At 43.5% G+C, this 4,597-nt stretch overlaps 1 pseudogene; it reads left to right on the top strand.

Moving 5' to 3' along the window:
• The first annotated feature begins 899 nt into the window (after positions 1-899).
• LOC133041537 (small ribosomal subunit protein uS5-like) lies at positions 900-1,775 on the top strand (annotated as a pseudogene).
• Positions 1,776-4,597: the final 2,822 nt, after the last annotated feature.

Raw genomic sequence — 4,597 nt, 5'->3', positions numbered from 1 at the left:
AGGAGAACCAAGAGTGAGGTGGCCCGGAAGCCTCGGAGACAGTGTCTCAAGGAGGCTGTGATGATGAGCTGTGTCATATGCTTTGATGGGTCAAGGAAGACAAAGTGAAGTTTAATCAATCAAAAGGCGACTTACGGTCTTGACAAGAGCCTTTCCAGAGTATTTGTAGGGGCCTAGAGTGAGCTTAGAGGTGAATGAGGGACAGGACTATGGAGCAGATATTCTGAAAGTTCCTTCCACTACAAAAAACATAGAACCTGCATAGATCAGGTTAAAAAAACAAAAAACAAAAAACAACAACAACAAAAAAAACTGCGTTTCTGAGTTTGCAAGAAGTCAAGGAGCTCTTCAAGAGGCAAAAAATCCTTAAAAATCCATGAGTTAAGACCAGACTGGTGAACAGTAAGCTGCTCTTACTTGGCAAGGAGATTCAGGAGAATCTGAAGGTTCAAAATTCTTGGTCTTAACTATGTCTGCTCAATACCCTCACAGCAAGATCCTACTTCTAACTTCTGTGTGAGAGAACTAGAGGGTGGAACTTTCAGTTGGTGTTGCAACTTTGAAAGTTTTCCAATCAAACCCTTCCTGAGGTCCTCAGATCAATTTTCTCTGTGACTCCAGGGAATGAGTGTCTGTGCTTAGTCACTAAGTTATGCCCAGCTCTTTTCGACCCCGTGGACTGTAGCCCACCAGGCTCCTCTGTCCATGGGATTCTCCAGGAAAGAATACTGGAATAGGTAGCCATTTCCTTCTCTAGGGGATCTTCCTGTCCAGGGATAGAACCTGTGTCTCCTGCTTGGCAGGGGAATTCTTTATCACTGAGCCAACTCAGAAGCCCTCAGGGAATGGGAGACTCCCTCAAAGTTGCTATGAAGGCTTCTTCTCTGTAAAAACACCAGATGGTGGCTGATGCTGGTGCTGAGGGAGGGCCCAGAGGCCCCTAGGGCCCTGGAATGGGAGGCCTCAGTGGCTTCAGTGGAGGCTTTGGTTGCAGTATCTGAGACAGGGATTGGGCCAGGGCCAAGACTGTGGAGCCTGAGGGTGCGGTCTTGCCTAGGCAAGACCAAGGACGAGTGGCTCCCCATCACCAAACTGGGCTGCCTGGTCAGGGATGTGAAGATCAAATGCCTGGAGGAGATATATCTTGTCTCTCTGCCCATCAAGGAATCTGAGATCATTTATTTTTTCCTGGGAGCATCCCTCAAGCATGAGTTTTGAAGATTATGCCTGTGCAAAAGCAGATGCTTTTGCTGTCCAGGGACCAGGTTCAAGGCATTTGTTTCCATCAGGGATTGCGATGGTCACGTTGGTTTGGGTGTCAAGTGCTCCAAGACGATAGCCACTGCCTTTTGTGGGGCCATCATTCTTGCCAAGCTCTTCATTGTCCCTGTGCCATGAAGCGACTGGGGGAATAAGATCTGCAGGTCCCACACTGGCCAGGTGACTGGCCACTGTGGTTCTGTGCTGGTGCGCCTCATCCCTGCCCCCAGGGGCACTGGCATCATCTCAGCCCCTGTGCCCAAGAAGCTCCTTGGTGATGGCCGGAACTGATCACCGCTGCACCTCTGCCAGGGGCTGCCCTGTCACCCTGGGCAACTTCGCCAAGGCCACTTTTGATGCCATTTCTAAGACCGACAGTTATCTCACCCCTGATCTCTCGAAAGATTATGGTGTTCATTGAGTCTGCCTATCAGGAATTCACTGACGATCTTACAAAGACCCACCCCAGAGTCTCCCTGCAGAGGACCTGGGCTCCAGCTATAGCCACCACATAGTTTTATATGAGAAAAACACAGTAATGGAGCTCATTAAAAATTAAGTTGCTGTGAAGAACTTCACCACTTCACCTGTCTGTCTCTCTGTCTCCCCACTCTTGACCCAGGGCTCGAACCCCTGTCTCCTGTGTCTGCCTGCACTGCAGGAGGAGTCTTTACTGCTGGGCCACCAGGGAAGCCCCCCTACACTCCCTTAAGTCTCAGTTCTAACAGGGCAAGGAGAAACCAGGTGACGGTGATATTTATAAAATAGCACTGTTGTTATGGCGACTAAGTGCCAAAGCCACTGGATCCCCTGAGGTCTTATTGTTCTCCCCCTGCCCTCTGTCCCACGTTACCTCTCATGATAATCTGAGTAACGTGAAGCAGTGAGTGAAAAACATGGATTACTAATGTCTCAGTTCCTCACAGCAAAGAAAGCCATCCTGCCTTCTGTGGAGAAAACCACCAGCCCTGAGTAACTTTACCATGCCAGATGCATAAGAGAGTAATACATAGAAAAATGGTAGTTGGAATTCAGTGGGTGAAATAATCATGTAATAAAGGATATAATAATAATATCATTTATATATAATATCATATATATCAGTAAAACTAACTTTTCATCTAGAAGAAAGTTGTTTCTAACCTTGTTTATGCATAAAATATATTCCATACAGCCTGAAAATCTAAAATCAAAAAGAAACAAAAAGGTTAAATAAACATTTAGGAGATTAGGAAAATATCTTGGGGGTAGGAAAAAACCTTCTTACATAGGAATTAAAACAAGATAAACTAAAAAAAGAAAAAAAGCATCGATGATTCTATACAAATTTAAAAGATACTATGATGTCTGCAGGAGATGGCAAGAGTGAACATCAACATTTTAGGAATCAGTGAACTAAAATGGACCAGAATGGGCGAATTTAATTCAGATGACCGTTACATCTACTACTTTGGGCAAGAATCCCTTAGAAGAAGTGGAGTACCTCTCATAGTCAACAAAAGTCCTAAATGCAATACTTGTGTGCAGTCTCAAAAAAGACAGAATGATCTCTGTTCGTTTCCAAGGCGAATCATTCAATACCACAGTAATCCAAGTCTATGCCCCAACCACTAATGCGAAGAAGCTGAAGTTGAATGGTCCTATGATGATCTACAAGACCTTCTAGAATCAACACCAAAAAAAGTGTCCTTTTCATCGTAGGGGACTTGAATGCAAAAGTAGGAAGTCAAGAGATACCTGGAGTAACAGGCAAGTTTGGCCTTGGAGTACAAAATGAATCAGGGCAAAGATTAACAGAGTTTTGCCTAGAGAACACACTGGTCATAGCAAACACCCTCTTCCAACAACACAAGAGAAGACTCTACACATGAACATTGCCAGATGGTCAATACTGAAATCAGACCGATTATATTCTTTGCAGTCAAAGATAAAGAAGCTCTATACAGTCACCAAAAACAAGACCTGGAGCTGACTGTGGCTCAGATCATGAACTCCTTATTGCCAAATTCAGACTTAAATTGAAGAAAGTAGGGAAAACCATTAGACCATTCACGTATGACCTAAATCAAATCCCTTGAAAGTGATAAATAGATTCAAGGGATTAGATCTGATAGACAGGGTGCCTGAAGAACTATGGACGGAGGTTCATGACATTGTACAGGAGGCAGTGATCAAGACAATTCCCAAGAAAAAGAAATGCAAAAAAGGGAAAATGATTGTCTGAGGAGGCCCTACAAATAGCTGAGAAAAGAAGAGAAGAGAAGCGAAAGGCAAATGAGAAAAGGAAAGATATACCCATCTGAATGCAGAGTTACAAAGAATAGCAAGGAGAGATAAGAAAGCCTCCCTCAGTGATCAATGCAAAGAAATAGAGGAAAACAATAGAATGGGAAAGACTAGAGATCTCTTCAAGAAAATTAGAGATACCAAGGGAACATTTCTTGCAAAAATGGGCACAATTAAGGACAGAAGTGGTATGGACCTAACAGAAGCAGAAGATATTAAGAAGAGGTGGCAAGAATACACAAAAGAACTATATAAAAAGATCTTCATGACCCAGATAACCACAATGATGTGATCACTCACCTAGAGCCAGACATCCTGGAATGTGAAGTCAAGTGGGCCTTAGGAAGCATCACTACAAACAAAGCTAGTGGAGGTGATGGAATTCCAGTTGAGCTATTTCAAATCCTGAAAGATGATGCTATGAAAGTGCTGCACTCAATATGCCAGCAAATTTGGAAAACTCAGCAGTGGCCACAGGACTGGAAAAGGTCAGTTTTCATTCCAATCCGAAAGAATGCTCAAATTACCGCACAATTGTACTCATCTCACACGCTAGTAAAGTAATGCTTAAAATTCTCGAAGCCAGGCTTCAGCAATACGTGAACCATGAACTTCCAGATGTTCAAGCTTGTTTTAGAAAAGGCAGAGGAACCAGAGATCAAATTGTCAACATCCGCTGGATCATTGAAAAAGCAAGAGAATTCCAGAAAAACATCTAATTCTGCTTTATTGACTATGCCAAAGCCTTTGACTGTGTGGATCACAACAAACTGTGGAAATTTCTTAAAGAAATGGGAATACTAAACCACCTGACCTGCTTCCTGAGAAATCTGTATGTGGGTCAAGAAGCAACAGTTAGAACTGGATGGAAAAACAGACTGGTTCCAAATTGGAAAAGGAGTATGTCAAGGCTATATATTGTCACCCTGCTTATTTAACTCATATGCAGAGTACATCATGTGAAATGCCGGGCTAGACGAAGCACAAGCTGGAATCAGGATTGCAGGGAGAAATATCAATAACCTCAGGTATGCAGATGACACCACCCTTA

This window comes from Dama dama, chromosome 3, assembly GCF_033118175.1.
Source record: "Dama dama isolate Ldn47 chromosome 3, ASM3311817v1, whole genome shotgun sequence".
Taxonomy (NCBI): domain Eukaryota; kingdom Metazoa; phylum Chordata; class Mammalia; order Artiodactyla; family Cervidae; genus Dama; species Dama dama.
Note: the sequence above shows the minus strand (reverse complement) of the source record. Positions and strands in the feature narration are given on the sequence as shown.